At 42.8% G+C, this 24,013-nt stretch overlaps 8 non-coding genes across 8 annotated transcripts; all 8 read left to right on the forward strand.

Annotated features, from left to right (window-relative positions):
* The first annotated feature begins 4,573 nt into the window (after positions 1-4,573).
* TRNAI-AAU (transfer RNA isoleucine (anticodon AAU)) lies at positions 4,574-4,647 on the forward strand. Its single transcript has one exon. It is a non-coding gene; the product is annotated as a tRNA-Ile (tRNA).
* A 4,490-nt stretch (positions 4,648-9,137) lies between these two features.
* Positions 9,138-9,211, forward strand: TRNAI-AAU (transfer RNA isoleucine (anticodon AAU)). The gene has a single exon. It is a non-coding gene; the product is annotated as a tRNA-Ile (tRNA).
* Positions 9,212-15,663: 6,452 nt separating this feature from the next.
* TRNAI-AAU (transfer RNA isoleucine (anticodon AAU)) lies at positions 15,664-15,737 on the forward strand. Its single transcript has one exon. It is a non-coding gene; the product is annotated as a tRNA-Ile (tRNA).
* Positions 15,738-17,214: 1,477 nt separating this feature from the next.
* Positions 17,215-17,288, forward strand: TRNAI-AAU (transfer RNA isoleucine (anticodon AAU)). The gene has a single exon. It is a non-coding gene; the product is annotated as a tRNA-Ile (tRNA).
* A 1,006-nt stretch (positions 17,289-18,294) lies between these two features.
* Positions 18,295-18,368, forward strand: TRNAI-AAU (transfer RNA isoleucine (anticodon AAU)). The gene has a single exon. It is a non-coding gene; the product is annotated as a tRNA-Ile (tRNA).
* A 2,223-nt stretch (positions 18,369-20,591) lies between these two features.
* On the forward strand, positions 20,592-20,665 carry TRNAI-AAU (transfer RNA isoleucine (anticodon AAU)). The gene has a single exon. It is a non-coding gene; the product is annotated as a tRNA-Ile (tRNA).
* A 1,800-nt stretch (positions 20,666-22,465) lies between these two features.
* On the forward strand, positions 22,466-22,539 carry TRNAI-AAU (transfer RNA isoleucine (anticodon AAU)). The gene has a single exon. It is a non-coding gene; the product is annotated as a tRNA-Ile (tRNA).
* A 725-nt stretch (positions 22,540-23,264) lies between these two features.
* Positions 23,265-23,338, forward strand: TRNAI-AAU (transfer RNA isoleucine (anticodon AAU)). Its single transcript has one exon. It is a non-coding gene; the product is annotated as a tRNA-Ile (tRNA).
* Positions 23,339-24,013: the final 675 nt, after the last annotated feature.

Raw genomic sequence — 24,013 nt, forward strand, 5'->3', positions numbered from 1 at the left:
GTTTGCTGTTTTGTTTCAAGCAGCAGTCCATAAATGGTCACGGGTCAGTACTGCTGCGGGACGTCCAATGAGATGCATTTAACCTTCTTTGTCACAGTTCTACTTAAATGTGATGCAGGCCACAAGTCAGTTTGAAGATAATTGTAATATTCATGAATTTCCTTCAGATCACATGTAGTTTTCCTTTAGGTTGTTGTGAGGATAAGGGTTGTATTTGTGAATGAGTTAGGCATTTTTTTTCCAAGGGAAGAAAAAATCCCCCTGCAACTGGCCTCCCTCTTATGCTCCAGTCAGAAACACGGCTGTCAGCTGGCCGGTTAGCTCAGTTGGTTAGAGCGTGGTGCTAATAAAGCCAAGGTCATGGGTTCGATCCCTGTATTGGCCACTTTGTCATTTTGGGAAATATTTCTGCAGAAGCATGAGATTGATGCAGAATTGGCACCCACAGCATTAGAATTATTAACACAAGATTGCTGTTTTGTTGGAAGCAGCTGTGCATACATGGTCACGGGTCAGTACTGCTGCGGGACATAACCAATGTTGTTGTGAGGATAAGGGTTGTAATTGTGAATGAGTTAGGCATTTTCTTTAAGGGAAGAAAACTCCCCCCTGCAACTGGCCTCCCTCCTATGCTCCAGTCAGAAGGCATACTTTTTCTGACTGAGCATGGTGCTAATCACGCCAAGTTAGCGAATTTGATCCCAGCATTGGCCACTTTGTCAATTTGGGAAATATTTCTGCAGAAGCATGAGATTTATGCAGAATTCCCACCCACAGCTTTAGATTTACTATGACTAGTTTGCTGTTTTGTTTCAAGCAGCAGTCCATAAATGGTCACGGGTCAGTACTGCTGCTGCACTTCCAATGAGATGCATTTAACCTTCTTTGTCCCAGTTCTACTTAAATGTGATGCAGGCCACAAGTCAGTTTGAAGATAATTGTAATATTCATGAATTTCCTTCAGATCACATGTAGTTTTTCTTTAGGTTGTTGTGAGGATAAGGGTTTTATGTGTGAATGAGTTAGGCATTTTCTTTCCAAGGGAAGAAAAAATCCCCCTGCAACTGGCCTCCCTCTTATGCTCCAGTCAGAAATAAGCCTCTCAGCTGGCCGGTTAGCTCAGTTGGTTAGAGCATGGTGCTAATAAAGCCAAGGTCACGGGTTCAATCCCCGTATTGGCCACTTTGTCATCTTGGGAAATATTTCTGCAGAAGCATGAGATTGATGCAGAATTGGCATTCACAGCTATAGAGTTACTAACACAAGATTGCTGTTTTGTTGGAAGCAGCTGTGCATACATGGTCACGGCCCAGTACTGCTGCGGACATAACCAATGTTGTTGTGAGGATAAGGGTTGTATTTGTGAATGAGTTAGGCATTTTCTTTCAAGGGAAGAAAACTCCCCCCTGCAACTGGCCTCCCTCCTATGCTCCAGTCAGAAGGCATACTTTTTCTGACTGAGCATGGTGCTAATCACGCCAAGTTAGCGAATTTGATCCCAGTATTGGCCACTTTGTCAATTTGGCAAAAATGTCTGCAGAAGCATGAGATTGATGCAGAATTCCCACCCACAGCTTTAGATTTACTATGACTAGTTTGCTGTTTTGTTGGAAGCAGCAGTCCATAAATGGTCACAGGTCAGTACTGCTGTGGGAAATGACCAATGAGATGCATTTAACCTTCTTTGTCCCAGTGCTACTTAAATGTGATGCAGGCTACAAGTCAGTTTGAAGATAATTGTCATATTCGTGAATTTCCTTCAGATCACATTTAGTTTTTCTTTAGGTTGTTGTGAGGATAAGGGTTTTATGTGTGAATGAGTTAGGCATTTTTTTCCAAGGGAAGAAAAAATCCCCCTGCAACTGGCCTCCCTCTTATGCTCCAGTCAGGACTATGCCTCTCAGCAGGCCGGTTAGCTCAGTTGGTTAGAGCGTGGTGCTAATAACACCAAGGTCAAGGGTTCGATCCCCGTATTGCCCACTTTGTAATTTTGGGAAATATTTCTGCAGAAGGATGAGATTGATGCAGAATTGGCACTCACAGCTTTAGAGTTACTAACACAAGATTGCTGTTTTGTTGGAAGCAGCTGTGCATACATAGTCACGGGTCAGTACTGCTGCGGACATAACCAATGTTGTTGTGAGGATAAGGGTTGTCTGTGTGAATGAGTTAGGCATTTTTTTTCCAAGGGAAGAAAACATCCCCCTACAACTGGCCTCCTGCTTATGCTTGAGTCAGAAACAAAACTCTCAGCTGGCTGTTTAGCTCATTTGGTTAGAGCGTGGTGCTAATAATGGCAAGGTCACGGGTCCCCGTATTGGCCTCCTTGTCATTTTGTGAAATATTTCTGCAGAAGCATGAGATTGATGCAGAATTGGCACTCACAGCTTTAGAGTTACTAACACAAGATTGCTGTTTTGTTGGAAGCAGCTGTGCATACATGGTCACGGGTCAGTACTGCTGCGGGACATAACCAATGTTGTTGTGAGGATAAGGGTTGTATTTGTGAATGAGTTAGGCATTTTTTTTCCAAGGGAAGAAAACATCCCCCTGCAACTGGCCTCCCTCTTATGCTCCAGTCACTTTTTCTGACTGAGCATGGTGCTAATCACGCCAAGTTAGCGAATTTGATCCCAGTATTGGCCACTTTGTCAATTTTGGAAATATTTCTGCAGAAGCATGAGATTGATGCAGAATTCCCACCCACAGCTTTAGATTTACTATGACTAGTTTGCTGTTTTGTTTCAAGCAAGCAGCATTCCATAAATGGTCACGGGTCAGTACTGCTGCGGGACGTCCAATGAGATGCATTTAACCTTCTTTGTCACAGTTCTACTTAAATGTGATGCAGGCCACAAGTCAGTTTGAAGATAATTGTAATATTCATGAATTTCCTTCAGATCACATGTAGTTTTCCTTTAGGTTGTTGTGAGGATAAGGGTTGTATTTGTGAATGAGTTAGGCACTTTTTTTTCCAAGGGAAGAAAAAATCCCCCTGCAACTGGCCTCCCTCTTATGCTCCAGTCAGAAACACGGCTTTCAGCTGGCCGGTTAGCTCAGTTGTTTAGAGCGAGGTGCTAATAAAGCCAAGGTCATGGGTTCGATCCCTGTATTGGCCACTTTGTCATTTTGGGAAATATTTCTGCAGAAGCATGAGATTGATGCAGAATTGGCACCCACAGCATTAGAATTATTAACACAAGATTGCTGTTTTGTTGGAAGCAGCTGTGCATAGATGGTCACGGGTCAGTACTGGTGCGGGACATAACCAATGTTGTTGTGAGAATAAGGGTTGTAATTGTGAATTAGTTAGGCATTTTCTTTCAAGGGAAGTAAACTCCCCCCGCAACTGGCCTCCCTCCTATGCTCCAGTCAGAAGGCATACTTTTTCTGACTGAGCATGGTGCTAATCACGCCAAGTTAGCGAATTTGATCCCAGCATTGGCCACTTTGTCAATTTGGGAAATAGTTCTGCAGAAGCATGAGATTGCTGCAGAATTCCCACCCACAGCTTTAGATTTACTATGACTAGTTTGCTGTTTTGTTCCAAGCAGCAGTCCATAAATGGTCACGGGTCAGTACTGCTGCGGCACTTCCAATGAGATGCATTTAACCTTCTTTGTCCCAGTTCTACTTAAATGTGATGCAGGCTACAAGTCAGTTTGAAGATAATTGTCATATTCGTGAATTTCCTTCAGATCACATGTAGTTTTTCTTTAGGTTGTTGTGAGGATAAGGGTTTTATGTGTGAATGAGTTAGGCATTTTTTTTCCAAGGGAAGAAAAAATCCCCCTGCAACTGGCCTCCCTCCTATGCTCCAGTCAGAAGGCTTACTTTTTCTGACTGAGCATGGTGCTAATCACGCCAAGTTAGCGAATTTGATCCCAGTATTGGCCACTTTGTCAATTTGGGAAATATTTCTGCAGAAGGATGAGATTGATGCAGAATTGGCACTCACAGCTTTAGAGTTACTAACACAAGATTGCTGTTTTGTTGGAAGCAGCTGTGCATACATAGTCACGAGTCAGTACTACTGCGGACATAACCAATGTTGTTGTGAGGATAAGGGTTGTATTTGTGAATGAGTTAGGCATTTTCTTTCAAGGGAAGAAAACTCCCCCCTGCAACTGGCCTCCCTCCTATGCTCCAGTCAGAAGGCATACTTTTTCTGACTGAGCATGGTGCTAATCACGCCAAGTTAGCGAATTTGATCCCAGTATTGGCCACTTTGTCAATTTGGGAAATATTTCTGCAGAAGCATGAGATTGATGCAGAATTCCCACCCACAGCTTTAGATTTACTATGACTATTTTGCTGTTTTGTTTCAAGCAGCAGTCCATAAATGGTCACGGGTCAGTACTGCTGTGGGAAATGACCAATGAGATGCATTTAACCTTCTTTGTCCCAGTTCTACTTAAATGTGATGCAGGCTACAAGTCAGTTTGAAGATAATTGTCATATTCATGAATTTCCTTCAGATCACATGTAGTTTTTCTTTAGGTTGTTGTGAGGATAAGGGTTTTATGTGTGAATGAGTTAGGCATTTTTTTTCCAAGGGAAAAAACTCTCAGCTAGCCGATTAGCTCAGTTGGTTAGAGCGTGGTGCTAATAATGCCAAGGTCACGGGTTCGATCCCCGTATTGGCCACTTTGTCATTTTGGGAAATATTTCTGCAGAAGCATGAGATTGATGCAGAATTGGCACTCACATCTTTAGAGTTACTAACACAAGATTGCTGTTTTGTTGGTAGCAGCTGTGCATACATGGTCACGGGTCAGTACTGCTGCGGGACATAACCAATGTTGTTGTGAGGATAAGGATTGTATTTGTGAATGAGTTAGGCATTTTCTTTCAAGGGAAGAAAACTACCCCCTGCAACTGGCATCCCTCCTATGCTCCAGTCAGAAGGCATACTTTTTCTGACTGAGCATGGTGCTAATCACGCCAAGTTAGCGAATTTGATCCCAGTATTGGCCACTTTGTCAATTTGGGAAATATTTCTGCAGAAGCATGAGATTGATGCAGAATTCCCACCCACAGCTTTAGATTTACTATGACTAGTTTGCTGTTTTGTTGGAAGCAGCAGTCCATAAATGGTCACAGGTCAGTACTGCTGTGGGAAATGACCAATGAGATGCATTTAACCTTCTTTGTCCCAGTGCTACTTAAATGTGATGCAGGCTACAAGTCAGTTTGAAGATAATTGTCATATTCGTGAATTTCCTTCAGATCACATTTAGTTTTTCTTTAGGTTGTTGTGAGGATAAGGGTTTTATGTGTGAATGAGTTAGGCATTTTTTTCCAAGGGAAGAAAAAATCCCCCTGCAACTGGCCTCCCTCTTATGCTCCAGTCAGGACGATGTCTCTCAGCAGGCCGGTTAGCTCAGTTGGTTAGAGCGTGGTGCTAATAACACCAAGGTCAAGGGTTCGATCCCCGTGTTGGCCACTTTGTAATTTTCGGAAATATTTCTGCAGAAGGATGAGATTGATGCAGAATTGGCACTCACAGCTTTAGAGTTACTAACACAAGATTGCTGTTTTGTTGGAAGCAGCTGTGCATACATAGTCACGGGTCAGTACTGCTGCGGACATAACCAATGTTGTTGTGAGGATAAGGGTTGTCTGTGTGAATGAGTTAGGCATTTTTTTTCCAAGGGAAGAAAACATCCCCCTACAACTGGCCTCCTGCTTATGCTTGAGTCAGAAACAAAATTCTCAGCTGGCTGTTTAGCTCATTTGGTTAGAGCGTGGTGCTAATAATGGCAAGGTCACGGGTCCCCGTATTGGCCTCCTTGTCATTTTGTGAAATATTTCTGCAGAAGCATGAGATTGATGCAGAATTGGCACTCACAGCTTTAGAGTTACTAACACAAGATTGCTGTTTTGTTGGAAGCAGCTGTGCATACATGGTCACGGGTCAGTACTGCTGCGGGACATAACCAATGTTGTTGTGAGGATAAGGGTTGTATTTGTGAATGAGTTAGGCATTTCTTTTCCAAGGGAAGAAAACATCCCCCTGCAACTGGCCTCCCTCTTATGCTCCAGTCACTTTTTCTGACTGAGCATGGTGCTAATCACGCCAAGTTAGCGAATTTGATCCCAGTATTGGCCACTTTGTCAATTTTGGAAATATTTCTGCAGAAGCATGAGATTGATGCAGAATTCCCACCCACAGCTTTAGATTTACTATGACTAGTTTGCTGTTTTGTTTCAAGCAGCATTCCATAAATGGTCACGGGTCAGTACTGCTGCGGGACGTCCAATGAGATGCATTTAACCTTCTTTGTCACAGTTCTACTTAAATGTGATACAGCAGGCCACAAGTCAGTTTAAAGATAATTGTAATATTCATGAATTTCCTTCAGATCACATGTAGTTTTCCTTTAGGTTGTTGTGAGGATAAGGGTTGTATTTGTGAATGAGTTAGGCATTTTTTTTCCAAGGGAAGAAAAAATCCCCCTGCAACTGGCCTCCCACTTATGCTCCAGTCAGAAACACGGCTCTCAGCTGGCCGGTTAGCTCAGTTGGTTAGAGCGTGGTGCTAATAAAGCCAAGGTCATGGGTTCGATCCCTGTATTGGCCACTTTGTCATTTTGGGAAATATTTCTGCAGAAGCATGAGATTGATGCAGAATTGGCACACACAGCATTAGAATTATTAACACAAGATTGCTGGTTTGTTGGAAGCAGCTGTGCATACATGGTCACGGGTCAGTACTGCTGCGGGACATAACCAATGTTGTTGTGAGGATAAGGGTTGTAATTGTGAATGAGTTAGGCATTTTCTTTCAAGGGAAGTAAACTCCCCCCGCAACTGGCCTCCCTCCTATGCTCCAGTCAGAAGGCATACTTTTTCTGACTGAGCATGGTGCTAATCACGCCAAGTTAGCAAATTTGATCCCAGCATTGGCCACTTTGTCAATTTGGGAAATATTTCTGCAGAAGCATGAGATTGCTGCAGAATTTCCACCCACAGCTTTAGATTTACTATGACTAGTTTGCTGTTTTGTTTCAAGCAGCAGTCCATAAATGGTCACGGGTCAGTACTGCTGCGGCACTTCCAATGAGATGCATTTAACCTTCTTTGTCCCAGTTCTACTTAAATGTGATGCAGGCTACAAGTCAGTTTGAAGATAATTGTCATATTCGTGAATTTCCTTCAGATCACATGTAGTTTTTCTTTAGGTTGTTGTGAGGATAAGGGTTTTATGTGTGAATGAGTTAGGCATTTTTTTTCCAAGGGAAGAAAAAATCCCCCTGCAACTGGCCTCCCTCTTATGCTCCAGTTAGAAATATGCCTCTCAGCTGGACGGCTAGCTCAGTTGGTTAGAGCGAGGTGCTAATAACGCCAAGGTCACGGGTTCGATCCCCGTGTTGGCCACTTTCTCATTTTGGGAAATATTTCTGCAGAAGGATGAGATTGATGCAGAATTGGCACTCACAGCTTTAGAGTTACTAACACAAGATTGCTGTTTTGTTGGAAGCAGCTGTGCATACATAGTCACGGGTCAGTACTGCTGCGGACATAACCAATGTTGTTGTGAGGATAAGGGTTGTATTTGTGAATGAGTTAGGCATTTTCTTTCAAGGGAAGAAAACTCCCCCCTGCAACTGGCCTCCCTCCTATGCTGCAGTTAGAAGGCTTACTTTTTCTGACTGAGCATGGTGCTAATCACGCCAAGTTAGCGAATTTGATCCCAGTATTGGCCACTTTGTCAATTTGGGAAATATTTCTGCAGAAGGATGAGATTGATGCAGAATTGGCACTCACAGCTTTAGAGTTATTAACACAAGATTGCTGTTTTGTTGGAAGCAGCTGTGCATACATAGTGACGAGTCAGTACTACTGCGGACATAACCAATGTTGTTGTGAGGATAAGGGTTGTATTTGTGAATGAGTTAGGCATTTTCTTTCAAGGGAAGAAAACTCCCCCCTGCAACTGGCCTCCCTCCTATGCTCCAGTCAGAAGGCATACTTTTTCTGACTGAGCATGGTGCTAATCACGCCAAGTTAGCGAATTTGATCCCAGTATTGGCCACTTTGTCAATTTGGGAAATATTTCTGCAGAAGCATGAGATTGATTCAGAATTCCCACCCACAGCTTTAGATTTACTATGACTATTTTGCTGTTTTGTTTCAAGCAGCAGTCCATAAATGGTCACGGGTCAGTACTGCTGTGGGAAATGACCAATGAGATGCATTTAACCTTCTTTGTCCCAGTTCTACTTAAATGTGATGCAGGCTACAAGTCAGTTTGAAGATAATTGTCATATTCATGAATTTCCTTCAGATCACATGTAGTTTTTCTGTAGGTTGTTGTGAGGATAAGGGTTTTATGTGTGAATGAGTTAGGCATTTTTTTCCCAAGGGAAAAAGGCTCTCAGCTGGCCGATTAGCTCAGTTGGTTAGAGCGTGGTGCTAATAATGCCAAGGTCACTGGTTCGATCCCCGTATTGGCCACTTTGTCATTTTGGGAAATATTTCCACAGAAGCATGAGATTGATGCAGAATTGGCACTCACATCTTTAGAGTTACTAACACAAGATTGCTGTTTTGTTGGTAGCAGCTGTGCATACATGGTCACGGGTCAGTACTGCTGCGGGACATACCCAATGTTGTTGTGAAGATAAGGGTTGTATTTGTGAATGAGTTAGGCATTTTCTTTCAAGGGAAGAAAACTCCCCCCTGCAACTGGCCTCCCTCCTATGCTCCAGTCAGAAGGCATACTTTTTCTGACTGAGCATGGTGCTAATCACGCCAAGTTAGCGAATTTGATCCCAGTATTGGCCACTTTGTCAATTTGGCAAAAATGTCTGCAGAAGCATGAGATTGATGCAGAATTCCCACCCACAGCTTTAGATTTACTATGACTAGTTTGCTGTTTTGTTGGAAGCAGCAGTCCATAAATGGTCACAGGTCAGTACTGCTGTGGGAAATGACCAATGAGATGCATTTAACCTTCTTTGTCCCAGTTCTACTTAAATGTGATGCAGGCTACAAGTCAGTTTGAAGATAATTGTCATATTCATGAATTTCCTTCAGATCACATGTAGTTTTTCTTTAGGTTGTTGTGAGGATAAGGGTTTTATGTGTGAATGAGTTAGGCATTTTTTTCCAAGGGAAAAATACTCTCAGCTGGCCGGTTAGCTCAGTTGGTTAGAGCGTGGTGCTAATAACGCCAAAGTCACGGGTTTGATCCCCGTATTGGCCACTTTGTCATTTTGGGAAATATTTCTGCAGAAGCATGAGATTGATGCAGAATTGGCACTCACAGCTTTAGAGTTACTAACACAAGATTGCTGTTTTGTTGGTAGCAGCTGTGCATACATGGTCACGGGTCAGTACTGCTGCGGGACATAACCAATGTTGTTGTGAGGATAAGGGTTGTATTTGTGAATGAGTTAGGCATTTTCTTTCAAGGGAAGAAAACTACCCCCTGCAACTGGCCTCCCTCCTATGCTCCAGTCAGAAGGCATACTTTTTCTGACTGAGCATGGTGCTAATCACGCCAAGTTAGCGAATTTGATCCCAGTATTGGCCACTTTGTCAATTTGGGAAATATTTCTGCAGAAGGATGAGATTGATGCAGAATTGGCACTCACAGCTTTAGAGTTACTAACACAAGATTGCTGTTTTGTTGGAAGCAGCTGTGCATACATAGTCACGAGTCAGTACTACTGCGGACATAACCAATGTTGTTGTGAGGATAAGGGTTGTATTTGTGAATGAGTTAGGCATTTTCTTGCAAGGGAAGAAAACTCCCCCCTGCAACTGGCCTCCCTCCTATGCTCCAGTCAGAAGGCATACTTTTTCTGACTGAGCATGGTGCTAATCACGCCAAGTTAGCGAATTTGATCCCAGTATTGGCCACTTTGTCAATTTGGGAAATATTTCTGCAGAAGCATGAGATTGATGCAGAATTCCCACCCACAGCTTTAGATTTACTATGACTAGTTTGCTGTTTTGTTGGAAGCAGCAGTCCATAAATGGTCACAGGTCAGTACTGCTGTGGGAAATGACCAATGAGATGCATTTGACCTTCTTTGTCCCAGTGCTACTTAAATGTGATGCAGGCTACAAGTCAGTTTGAATATAATTGTCATATTCGTGAATTTCCTTCAGATCACATTTAGTTTTTCTTTAGGTTGTTGTGAGGATAAGGGTTTTATGTGTGAATGAGTTAGGCATTTTTTTCCAAGGGAAGAAAAAATCCCCCTGCAACTGGCCTCCCTCTTATGCTCCAGTCAGCTCTATGCCTCTCAGCAGGCTGGTTAGCTCAGTTGGTTAGAGCGTGGTGCTAATAACACCCAGGTCAAGGGTTCGATCCCCGTATTGGCCACTTTGCAATTTTGGGAAATATTTCTGCAGAAGGATGAGATTGATGCAGAATTGGCACTCACAGCTTTAGAGTTACTAACACAAGATTGCTGTTTTGTTGGAAGCAGCTGTGCATACATAGTCACGGGTCAGTACTGCTGCGGACATAACCAATGTTGTTGTGAGGATAAGGGTTGTCTGTGTGAATGAGTTAGGCATTTTTTTTCCAAGGGAAGAAAACATCCCTCTACAACTGGCCTCCTGCTTATGCTTGAGTCAGAAACAAAACTCTCAGCTGGCTGTTTAGCTCATTTGGTTAGAGCGTGGTGCTAATAATGGCAAGGTCACGGGTCCCCGTATTGGCCTCCTTGTCATTTTGGGAAATATTTCTGCAGAAGCATGAGATTGATGCAGAATTGGCACTCACAGCTTTAGAGTTACTAACACAAGATTGCTGTTTTGTTGGAAGCAGCTGTGCATACATGGTCACGGGTCAGTACTGCTGCGGGACATAACCAATGTTGTTGTGAGGATAAGGGTTGTATTTGTGAATGAGTTAGGCATTTTTTTTCCAAGGGAAGAAAACATCCCCCTGCAACTGGCCTCCCTCTTATGCTCCAGTCACTTTTTCTGACTGAGCATGGTGCTAATCACGCCAAGTTAGCGAATTTGATCCCAGTATTGGCCACTTTGTCAATTTTTGGAAATATTTCTGCAGAAGCATGAGATTGATGCAGAATTCCCACCCACAGCTTTAGATTTACTATGACTAGTTTGCTGTTTTGTTTCAAGCAGCAGTCCATAAATGGTCACGGGTCAGTACTGCTGCGGGACGTCCAATGAGATGCATTTAACCTTCTTTGTCACAGTTCTACTTAAATGTGATGCAGGCCACAAGTCAGTTTGAAGATAATTGTAATATTCATGAATTTCCTTCAGATCACATGTAGTTTTCCTTTAGGTTGTTGTGAGGATAAGGGTTGTATTTGTGAATGAGTTAGGCATTTTTTTTCCAAGGGAAGAAAAAATCCCCCTGCAACTGGCCTCCCTCTTATGCTCCAGTCAGAAACACGGCTGTCAGCTGGCTGGTTAGCTCAGTTGGTTAGAGCGTGGTGCTAATAAAGCCAAGGTCATGGGTTCGATCCCTGTATTGGCCACTTTGTCATTTTGGGAAATATTTCTGCAGAAGCATGAGATTGATGCAGAATTGGCACCCACAGCATTAGAATTATTAACACAAGATTGCTGTTTTGTTGGAAGCAGCTGTGCATACATGGTCACGGGTCAGTACTGCTGCGGGACATAACCAATGTTGTTGTGAGGATAAGGGTTGTAATTGTGAATGAGTTAGGCATTTTCTTTAAGGGAAGAAAACTCCCCCCTGCAACTGGCCTCCCTCCTATGCTCCAGTCAGAAGGCATACTTTTTCTGACTGAGCATGGTGCTAATCACGCCAAGTTAGCGAATTTGATCCCAGCATTGGCCACTTTGTCAATTTGGGAAATATTTCTGCAGAAGCATGAGATTTATGCAGAATTCCCACCCACAGCTTTAGATTTACTATGACTAGTTTGCTGTTTTGTTTCAAGCAGCAGTCCATAAATGGTCACGGGTCAGTACTGCTGCTGCACTTCCAATGAGATGCATTTAACCTTCTTTGTCCCAGTTCTACTTAAATGTGATGCAGGCCACAAGTCAGTTTGAAGATAATTGTAATATTCATGAATTTCCTTCAGATCACATGTAGTTTTTCTTTAGGTTGTTGTGAGGATAAGGGTTTTATGTGTGAATGAGTTATCCATTTTCTTTCCAAGGGAAGAAAAAATCCCCCTGCAACTGGCCTCCCTCTTATGCTCCAGTCAGAAATAAGCCTCTCAGCTGGCCGGTTAGCTCAGTTGGTTAGAGCATGGTGCTAATAAAGCCAAGGTCACGGGTTCAATCCCCGTATTGGCCACTTTGTCATCTTGGGAAATATTTCTGCAGAAGCATGAGATTGATGCAGAATTGGCATTCACAGCTATAGAGTTACTAACACAAGATTGCTGTTTTGTTGGAAGCAGCTGTGCATACATGGTCACGGCCCAGTACTGCTGCGGACATAACCAATGTTGTTGTGAGGATAAGGGTTGTATTTGTGAATGAGTTAGGCATTTTCTTTCAAGGGAAGAAAACTCCCCCCTGCAACTGGCCTCCCTCCTATGCTCCAGTCAGAAGGCATACTTTTTCTGACTGAGCATGGTGCTAATCACGCCAAGTTAGCGAATTTGATCCCAGTATTGGCCACTTTGTCAATTTGGCAAAAATGTCTGCAGAAGCATGAGATTGATGCAGAATTCCCACCCACAGCTTTAGATTTACTATGACTAGTTTGCTGTTTTGTTGGAAGCAGCAGTCCATAAATGGTCACAGGTCAGTACTGCTGTGGGAAATGACCAATGAGATGCATTTAACCTTCTTTGTCCCAGTGCTACTTAAATGTGATGCAGGCTACAAGTCAGTTTGAAGATAATTGTCATATTCGTGAATTTCCTTCAGATCACATTTAGTTTTTCTTTAGGTTGTTGTGAGGATAAGGGTTTTATGTGTGAATGAGTTAGGCATTTTTTTCCAAGGGAAGAAAAAATCCCCCTGCAACTGGCCTCCCTCTTATGCTCCAGTCAGGACTATGCCTCTCAGCAGGCCGGTTAGCTCAGTTGGTTAGAGCGTGGTGCTAATAACACCAAGGTCAAGGGTTCGATCCCCGTATTGCCCACTTTGTAATTTTGGGAAATATTTCTGCAGAAGGATGAGATTGATGCAGAATTGGCACTCACAGCTTTAGAGTTACTAACACAAGATTGCTGTTTTGTTGGAAGCAGCTGTGCATACATAGTCACGGGTCAGTACTGCTGCGGACATAACCAATGTTGTTGTGAGGATAAGGGTTGTCTGTGTGAATGAGTTAGGCATTTTTTTTCCAAGGGAAGAAAACATCCCCCTACAACTGGCCTCCTGCTTATGCTTGAGTCAGAAACAAAACTCTCAGCTGGCTGTTTAGCTCATTTGGTTAGAGCGTGGTGCTAATAATGGCAAGGTCACGGGTCCCCGTATTGGCCTCCTTGTCATTTTGTGAAATATTTCTGCAGAAGCATGAGATTGATGCAGAATTGGCACTCACAGCTTTAGAGTTACTAACACAAGATTGCTGTTTTGTTGGAAGCAGCTGTGCATACATGGTCACGGGTCAGTACTGCTGCGGGACATAACCAATGTTGTTGTGAGGATAAGGGTTGTATTTGTGAATGAGTTAGGCATTTTTTTTCCAAGGGAAGAAAACATCCCCCTGCAACTGGCCTCCCTCTTATGCTCCAGTCACTTTTTCTGACTGAGCATGGTGCTAATCACGCCAAGTTAGCGAATTTGATCCCAGTATTGGCCACTTTGTCAATTTTGGAAATATTTCTGCAGAAGCATGAGATTGATGCAGAATTCCCACCCACAGCTTTAGATTTACTATGACTAGTTTGCTGTTTTGTTTCAAGCAAGCAGCATTCCATAAATGGTCACGGGTCAGTACTGCTGCGGGACGTCCAATGAGATGCATTTAACCTTCTTTGTCACAGTTCTACTTAAATGTGATGCAGGCCACAAGTCAGTTTGAAGATAATTGTAATATTCATGAATTTCCTTCAGATCACATGTAGTTTTCCTTTAGGTTGTTGTGAGGATAAGGGTTGTATTTGTGAATGAGTTAGGCACTTTTTTTTCCAAGGGAAGAAAAAATCCCCCTGCAACTGGCCTCCCTCTTATGCTCCAGTCAGAAACACGGCTTTCAGCTGGCCGGTTAGCTCAGTTGGTTAGAGCGTGGTGCTAATAAAGCCAAGGTCATGGGTTCGATCCCTGTATTGGCCACTTTGTCATTTTGGGAAATATTTCTGCAGAAGCATGAGATTGATGCAGAATTGGCACCCACAGCATTAGAATTATTAACACAAGATTGCTGTTTTGTTGGAAGCAGCTGTGCATAGATGGTCACGGGTCAGTACTGGTGCGGGACATAACCAATGTTGTTGTGAGAATAAGGGTTGTAATTGTGAATTAGTTAGGCATTTTCTTTCAAGGGAAGTAAACTCCCCCCGCAACTGGCCTCCCTCCTATGCTCCAGTCAGAAGGCATACTTTTTCTGACTGAGCATGGTGCTAATCACGCCAAGTTAGCGAATTTGATCCCAGCATTGGCCACTTTGTCAATTTGGGAAATAGTTCTGCAGAAGCATGAGATTGCTGCAGAATTCCCACCCACAGCTTTAGATTTACTATGACTAGTTTGCTGTTTTGTTCCAAGCAGCAGTCCATAAATGGTCACGGGTCAGTACTGCTGCGGCACTTCCAATGAGATGCATTTAACCTTCTTTGTCCCAGTTCTACTTAAATGTGATGCAGGCTACAAGTCAGTTTGAAGATAATTGTCATATTCGTGAATTTCCTTCAGATCACATGTAGTTTTTCTTTAGGTTGTTGTGAGGATAAGGGTTTTATGTGTGAATGAGTTAGGCATTTTTTTTCCAAGGGAAGAAAAAATCCCCCTGCAACTGGCCTCCCTCCTATGCTCCAGTCAGAAGGCTTACTTTTTCTGACTGAGCATGGTGCTAATCACGCCAAGTTAGCGAATTTGATCCCAGTATTGGCCACTTTGTCAATTTGGGAAATATTTCTGCAGAAGGATGAGATTGATGCAGAATTGGCACTCACAGCTTTAGAGTTACTAACACAAGATTGCTGTTTTGTTGGAAGCAGCTGTGCATACATAGTCACGAGTCAGTACTACTGCGGACATAACCAATGTTGTTGTGAGGATAAGGGTTGTATTTGTGAATGAGTTAGGCATTTTCTTTCAAGGGAAGAAAACTCCCCCCTGCAACTGGCCTCCCTCCTATGCTCCAGTCAGAAGGCATACTTTTTCTGACTGAGCATGGTGCTAATCACGCCAAGTTAGCGAATTTGATCCCAGTATTGGCCACTTTGTCAATTTGGGAAATATTTCTGCAGAAGCATGAGATTGATGCAGAATTCCCACCCACAGCTTTAGATTTACTATGACTATTTTGCTGTTTTGTTTCAAGCAGCAGTCCATAAATGGTCACGGGTCAGTACTGCTGTGCGAAATGACCAATGAGATGCATTTAACCTTCTTTGTCCCAGTTCTACTTAAATGTGATGCAGGCTACAAGTCAGTTTGAAGATAATTGTCATATTCATGAATTTCCTTCAGATCACATGTAGTTTTTCTTTAGGTTGTTGTGAGGATAAGGGTTTTATGTGTGAATGAGTTAGGCATTTTTTTTCCAAGGGAAAAAGACTCTCAGCTGGCCGGTTAGCTCAGTTGGTTAGAGCATGGTGCTAATAACGCCAAGGTCACGGGTTCGATCCCCGTATTGGCCACTTTGTCATTTTGGGAAATATTTCTGCAGAAGCATGAGATTGATGCAGAATTGGCACTCACAGCTTTAGAGTTACTAACACAAGATTGCTGTTTTGTTGGTAGCAGCTGTGCATACATGGTCACGGGTCAGTACTGCTGCGGGACATAACCAATGTTGTTGTGAGGATAAGGGTTGTATTTGTGAATGAGTTAGGCATTTTCTTTCAAGGGAAGAAAACTACCCCCTGCAACTGGCCTCCCTCCTATGCTCCAGTCAGAAGGCATACTTTTTCTGACTGAGCATGGTGCTAATCACGCCAAGTTAGCGAATTTGATCCCAGTATTGGCCACTTTGTCAATTTGGGAAATATTTCTGCAGAAGCATGAGATTGATGCAGAATTCCCACCCACAGCTTTAGATTTACTATGACTAGTTTCCTGTTTTGTTGGAAGCAGCAGTCCATAAATGGTAACAGGTCAGTACTGCTGTGGGAAATGACCAATGAGATGCATTTAACCTTCTTTGTCCCAGTTCTACTTAAATGTGATGCAGGCTACAAGTCAGTTTGAAGATAATTGTCATATTCGTGAATTTCCTTCAGATCACATGTAGTTTTTCTTTAGGTTGTTGTGAGGATAAGGGTTTTATGTGTGAATGAGTTAGGCATTTTTTTTCCAAGGGAAGAAAAAATCCCCCTGCAACTGGCCTCCCTCTTATGCTCCAGTTAGAAATATGCCTCTCAGCTGGACGGCTAGCTCAGTTGGTTAGAGCGTGGTGCTAATAACACCAAGGTCAAGGGTTCGATCCCCGTATTGGCCACTTTGTAATTTTGGGAAATATTTCTGCAGAAGGATGAGATTGATGCAGAATTGGCACTCACAGCTTTAGAGTTACTAACACAAGATTGCTGTTTTGTTGGAAGCAGCTGTGCATACATAGTCACGAGTCAGTACTACTGCGGACATAACCAATGTTGTTGTGAGGATAAGGGTTGTATTTGTGAATGAGTTAGGCATTTTCTTTCAAGGGAAGAAAACTCCCCCCTGCAACTGGCCTCCCTCCTATGCTCCAGTCAGAAGGCATACTTTTTCTGACTGAGCATGGTGCTAATCACGCCAAGTTAGCGAATTTGATCCCAGTATTGGCCACTTTGTCAATTTGGGAAATATTTCTGCAGAAGCATGAGATTGATGCAGAATTCCCACCCACAGCTTTAGATTTACTATGACTAGTTTGCTGTTTTGTTGGAAGCAGCAGTCCATAAATGGTCACAGGTCAGTACTGCTGTGGGAAATGACCAATGAGATGCATTTAACCTTCTTTGTCCCAGTTCTACTTAAATGTGATGCAGGCTACAAGTCAGTTTGAAGATAATTGTCATATTCATGAATTTCCTTCAGATCACATGTAGTTTTTCTTTAGGTTGTTGTGAGGATAAGGGTTTTATGTGTGAATGAGTTAGGCATTTTTTTTCCAAGGGAAAAAGACTCTCAGCTGGCCGATTAGCTCAGTTGGTTAGAGCGTGGTGCTAATAATGCCAAGGTCACGGGTTCGATCCCCGTATGGGCCACTTTGTCATTTTGGGAAATATTTCTGCAGAAGGATGAGATTGATGCAGAATTGGCACTCACATCTTTAGAGTTACTAACACAAGATTGCTGTTTTGTTGGAAGCAGCTGTGCATACATAGTCACGGGTCAGTACTGCTGCGGACATAACCAATGTTGTTGTGAGGATAAGGGTTGTATTTGTGAATGAGTTAGGCATTTTCTTTCAAGGGAAGAAAACTCCCCCCTGCAACTGGCCTCCCTTCTATGCTCCAGTCAGAAGGCTTACTTTTTCTGACTGAGCATGGTGCTAATCACGCCAAGTTAGCGAATTTGATCCCAGTATTGGCCACTTTGTCGATTTGGGAAATATTTCTGCAGAAGGATGAGATTGATGCAGAATTGGCACTCACAGCTTTAGAGTTACTAACACAAGATTGCTGTTTTGTTGGAAGCAGCTGTGCATACATAGTCACGAGTCAGTACTACTGCGGACATAACCAATGTTGTTGTGAGGATAAGGGTTGTATTTGTGAATGAGTTAGGCATTTTCTTTCAAGGGAAGAAAACTCCCCCCTGCAACTGGCCTCCCTCCTATGCTCCAGTCAGAAGGCATACTTTTTCTGACTGAGCATGGTGCTAATCACGCCAAGTTAGCGAATTTGATCCCAGTATTGGCCACTTTGTCAATTTGGGAAATATTTCTGCAGAAGCATGAGATTGTTGCAGAATTCCCACCCACAGCTTTAGATTTACTATGACTATTTTGCTGTTTTGTTTCAAGCAGCAGTCCATAAATGGTCACGGGTCAGTACTGCTGTGGGAAATGACCAATGAGATGCATTTAACCTTCTTTGTCCCAGTTCTACTTAAATGTGATGCAGGCTACAAGTCAGTTTGAAGATAATTGCCATATTCATGAATTTCCTTCAGATCACATGTAGTTTTTCTTTAGGTTGTTGTGAGGATAAGGGTTTTATGTGTGAATGAGTTAGGCATTTTTTTTCCAAGGGAAAAAGACTCTTAGCTGGCCGATTAGCTCAGTTGGTTAGAGCGTGGTGCTAATAATGCCAAGGTCACGGGTTCGATCCCTGTATTGGCCACTTTGTCATTTTGGGAAATATTTCTGCAGAAGCATGAGATTGATGCAGAATTGGCACTCACATCTTTAGAGTTACTAACACAAGATTGCTGTTTTGTTGGTAGCAGCCGTGCATACATGGTCACGGGTCAGTACTGCTGCGGGACATAACCAAAGTTGTTGTGAGGATAAGGGTTGTATTTGTGAATGAGTTAGGCATTTTCTTTCAAGGGAAGAAAACTACCCCCTGCAACTGGCATCCCTCCTATGCTCCAGTCAGAAGGCATACTTTTTCTGACTGAGCATGGTGCTAATCACGCCAAGTTAGCGAATTTGATCCCAGTATTGGCCACTTTGTCAATTTGGGAAATATTTCTGCAGAAGCATGAGATTGATGCAGAATTCCCACCCACAGCTTTAGATTTACTATGACTAGTTTGCTGTTTTGTTGGAAGCAGCAGTCCATAAATGGTCACAGGTCAGTACTGCTGTGGGAAATGACCAATGAGATGCATTTAACCTTCTTTGTCCCAGTGCTACTTAAATGTGATGCAGGGTACAAGTCAGTTTGAAGATAATTGTCATATTCGTGAATTTCCTTCAGATCACATTTAGTTTTTCTTTAGGTTGTTGTGAGGATAAGGGTTTTATGTGTGAATGAGTTAGGCATTTTTTTCCAAGGGAAGAAAAAATCCCCCTGCAACTGGCCTCCCTCTTATGCTCCAGTCAGGACTATGCCTCTCAGCAGGCCGGTTAGCTCAGTTGGTTAGAGCGTGGTGCTAATAACACCAAGGTCAAGGGTTCGATCCCTGTATTGGCCACTTTGTAATTTTGGGAAATATTTCTGCAGAAGGATGAGATTGATGCAGAATTGGCACTCACAGCTTTAGAGTTACTAACACAAGATTGCTGTTTTGTTGGAAGCAGCTGTGCATACATAGTCACGGGTCAGTACTGCTGCGGACATAACCAATGTTGTTGTGAGGATAAGGGTTGTATTTGTGAATGAGTTAGGCATTTTCTTTCAAGGGAAGAAAACTCCCCCCTGCAACTGGCCTCCCTTCTATGCTCCAGTCAGAAGGCTTACTTTTTCTGACTGAGCATGGTGCTAATCACGCCAAGTTAGCGAATTTGATCCCAGTATTGGCCACTTTGTCAATTTTGGAAATATTTCTGCAGAAGCATGAGATTGATGCAGAATTCCCACCCACAGCTTTAGATTTACTATGACTAGTTTCCTGTTTTGTTGGAAGCAGCAGTCCATAAATGGTCACAGGTCAGTACTGCTGTGGGAAATGACCAATGAGATGCATTTAACCTTCTTTGTCCCATCTACTTAAATGTGATGCAGGCTACAAGTCAGTTTGAAGATAATTGTCATATTCGTGAATTTCCTTCAGATCACATGTAGTTTTTCTTTAGGTTGTTGTGAGGATAAGGGTTTTATGTGTGAATGAGTTAGGCATTTTTTTTCCAAGGGAAGAAAAAATCCCCCTGCAACTGGCCTCCCTCTTATGCTCCAGTTAGAAATATGCCTCTCAGCTGGACAGCTAGCTCAGTATTGGCCACTTTGTCAATTTTGGAAATATTTCTGCAGAAGGATGAGATTGATGCAGAATTGGCACTCACAGCTTTAGAGTTACTAACACAAGATTGCTGTTTTGTTGGAAGCAGCTGTGCATACATAGTCACGAGTCAGTACTACTGCGGACATAACCAATGTTGTTGTGAGGATAAGGGTTGTATTTGTGAATGAGTTAGGCATTTTCTTTCAAGGGAAGAAAACTCCCCCCTGCAACTGGCCTCCCTCCTATGCTCCAGTCAGAAGGCATACTTTTTCTGACTGAGCATGGTGCTAATCACGCCAAGTTAGCGAATTTGATCCCAGTATTGGCCACTTTGTCAATTTGGGAAATATTTCTGCAGAAGCATGAGATTGATGCAGAATTCCCACCCACAGCTTTAGATTTACTATGACTATTTTGCTGTTTTGTTTCAAGCAGCAGTCCATAAATGGTCACGGGTCAGTACTGCTGTGGGAAATGACCAATGAGATGCATTTAACCTTCTTTGTCCCAGTTCTACTTAAATGTGATGCAGGCTACAAGTCAGTTTGAAGATAATTGTCATATTCATGAATTTCCTTCAGATCACATGTAGTTTTTCTTTAGGTTGTTGTGAGGATAAGGGTTTTATGTGTGAATGAGTTAGGCATTTTTTTTCCAAGGGAAAAATACTCTCAGCTGGCCGGTTAGCTCAGTTGGTTAGAGCGTGGTGCTAATAACACCAAGGTCACGGGTTCGATCCCCGTATTGGCCACTTTGTCATTTTGGGAAATATTTCTGCAGAAGCATGAGATTGATGCAGAATTGGCACTCACAGCTTTAGAGTTACTAACACAAGATTGCTGTTTTGTTGGTAGCAGCTGTGCATACATGGTCACGGGTCAGTACTGCTGCGGGACATAACCAATGTTGTTGTGAGGATAAGGGTTGTATTTGTGAATGAGTTAGGCATTTTCTTTCAAGGGAAGAAAACTACCCCCTGCAACTGGCCTCCCTCCTATGCTCCAGTCAGAAGGCATACTTTTTCTGACTGAGCATGGTGCTAATCACGCCAAGTTAGCGAATTTGATCCCAGTATTGGCCACTTTGTCAATTTGGGAAATATTTCTGCAGAAGCATGAGATTGATGCAGAATTCCCACCTACAGCTTTAGATTTACTATGACTAGTTTCCTGTTTTGTTGGAAGCAGCAGTCCATAAATGGTCACAGGTCAGTACTGCTGTGGGAAATGACCAATGAGATGCATTTAACCTTCTATGTCCCAGTTCTACTTAAATGTGATGCAGGCTACAAGTCAGTTTGAAGATAATTGTCATATTCGTGAATTTCCTTCAGATCACATGTAGTTTTTCTTTAGGTTGTTGTGAGGATAAGGGTTTTATGTGTGAATGAGTTAGGCATTTTTTTTCCAAGGGAAGAAAAAATCCCCCTGCAACTGGCCTCCCTCTTATGCTCCAGTTAGAAATATGCCTCTCAGCTGGACGGCTAGCTCAGTTGGTTAGAGCGTGGTGCTAATAACGTCACGGGTTCGATCCCCGTATTGGCCACTTTGTCATTTTGGGAAATATTTCTGCAGAAGGATGAGATTGATGCAGAATTGGCACTCACAGCTTTAGAGTTACTAACACAAGATTGCTGTTTTGTTGGAAGCAGCTGTGCATACATAGTCACGGGTCAGTACTGCTGCGGACATAACCAATGTTGTTGTGAGGATAAGGGTTGTATTTGTGAATGAGTTAGGCATTTTCTTTCAAGGGAAGAAAACTCCCCCCTGCAACTGGCCTCCCTCCTATGCTCCAGTCAGAAGGCTTACTTTTTCTGACTGAGCATGGTGCTAATCACGCCAAGTTAGCGAATTTGATCCCAGTATTGGCCACTTTGTCGATTTGGGAAATATTTCTGCAGAAGGATGAGATTGATGCAGAATTGGCACTCACAGCTTTAGAGTTACTAACACAAGATTGCTGTTTTGTTGGAAGCAGCTGTGCATACATAGTCAAGAGTCAGTACTACTGCGGACATAACCAATGTTGTTGTGAGGATAAGGGTTGTATTTGTGAATGAGTTAGGCATTTTCTTTCAAGGGAAGAAAACTCCCCCCTGCAACTGGCCTCCCTCCTATGCTCCAGTCAGAAGGCATACTTTTTCTGACTGAGCATGGTGCTAATCACGCCAAGTTAGCGAATTTGATCCCAGTATTGGCCACTTTGTCAATTTGGGAAATATTTCTGCAGAAGCATGAGATTGATGCAGAATTCCCACCCACAGCTTTAGATTTACTATGACTAGTTTGCTGTTTTGTTTCAAGCAGCAGTCCATAAAGGGTCACGGGTCAGTACTGCTGTGGGAAATGACCAATGAGATGCATTTAACCTTCTTTGTCCCAGTTCTACTTAAATGTGATGCAGGCTACAAGTCAGTTTGAAGATAATTGTCATATTCATGAATTTCCTTCAGATCACATGTAGTTTTTCTTTAGGTTGTTGTGAGGATAAGGGTTTTATGTGTGAATGAGTTAGGCATTTTTTTTCCAAGGGAAAAAGACTCTCAGCTGGCCGATTAGCTCAGTTGGTTAGAGCGTGGTGCTAATAATGCCAAGGTCACGGGTTCGATCCCCGTATTGGCCACTTTGTCATTTTGGGAAATATTTCTGCAGAAGCATGAGATTGATGCAGAATTGGCACTCACATCTTTAGAGTTACTAACACAAGATTGCTGTTTTGTTGGTAGCAGCTGTGCATACATGGTCACGGGTCAGTACTGCTGCGGGACATAACCAATGTTGTTGTGAGGATAAGGATTGTATTTGTGAATGAGTTAGGCATTTTCTTTCAAGGGAAGAAAACTACCCCCTGCAACTGGCATCCCTCCTATGCTCCAGTCAGAAGGCATACTTTTTCTGACTGAGCATGGTGCTAATCACGCCAAGTTAGCGAATTTGATCCCAGTATTGGCCACTTTGTCAATTTGGGAAATATTTCTGCAGAAGCATGAGATTGATGCAGAATTCCCACCCACAGCTTTAGATTTACTATGACTAGTTTGCTGTTTTGTTGGAAGCAGCAGTCCATAAATGGTCACAGGTCAGTACTGCTGTGGGAAATGACCAATGAGATGCATTTAACCTTCTTTGTCCCAGTGCTACTTAAATGTGATGCAGGCTACAAGTCAGTTTGAAGATAATTGTCATATTCGTGAATTTCCTTCAGATCACATTTAGTTTTTCTTTAGGTTGTTGTGAGGATAAGGGTTTTATGTGTGAATGAGTTAGGCATTTTTTTCCAAGGGAAGAAAAAATCCCCCTGCAACTGGCCTCCCTCTTATGCTCCAGTCAGGACGATGTCTCTCAGCAGGCCGGTTAGCTCAGTTGGTTAGAGCGTGGTGCTAATAACACCAAGGTCAAGGGTTCGATCCCCGTATTGGCCACTTTGTAATTTTCGGAAATATTTCTGCAGAAGGATGAGATTGATGCAGAATTGGCACTCACAGCTTTAGAGTTACTAACACAAGATTGCTGTTTTGTTGGAAGCAGCTGTGCATACATAGTCACGGGTCAGTACTGCTGCGGACATAACCAATGTTGTTGTGAGGATAAGGGTTGTCTGTGTGAATGAGTTAGGCATTTTTTTTCCAAGGGAAGAAAACATCCCCCTACAACTGGCCTCCTGCTTATGCTTGAGTCAGAAACAAAATTCTCAGCTGGCTGTTTAGCTCATTTGGTTAGAGCGTGGTGCTAATAATGGCAAGTTCACGGGTCCCCGTATTGGCCTCCTTGTCATTTTGTGAAATATTTCTGCAGAAGCATGAGATTGATGCAGAATTGGCACTCACAGCTTTAGAGTTACTAACACAAGATTGCTGTTTTGTTGGAAGCAGCTGTGCATACATGGTCACGGGTCAGTACTGCTGCGGGACATAACCAATGTTGTTGTGAGGATAAGGGTTGTATTTGTGAATGAGTTAGGCATTTTTTTTCCAAGGGAAGAAAACATCCCCCTGCAACTGGCCTCCCTCTTATGCTCCAGTCACTTTTTCTGACTGAGCATGGTGCTAATCACGCCAAGTTAGCGAATTTGATCCCAGTATTGGCCACTTTGTCAA

The sequence above is a fragment of the Ambystoma mexicanum genome, chromosome 1p (assembly GCF_040938575.1).
Source record: "Ambystoma mexicanum isolate Mex_15411 chromosome 1p, UKY_AmexF1_1, whole genome shotgun sequence".
NCBI lineage: Eukaryota > Metazoa > Chordata > Amphibia > Caudata > Ambystomatidae > Ambystoma > Ambystoma mexicanum.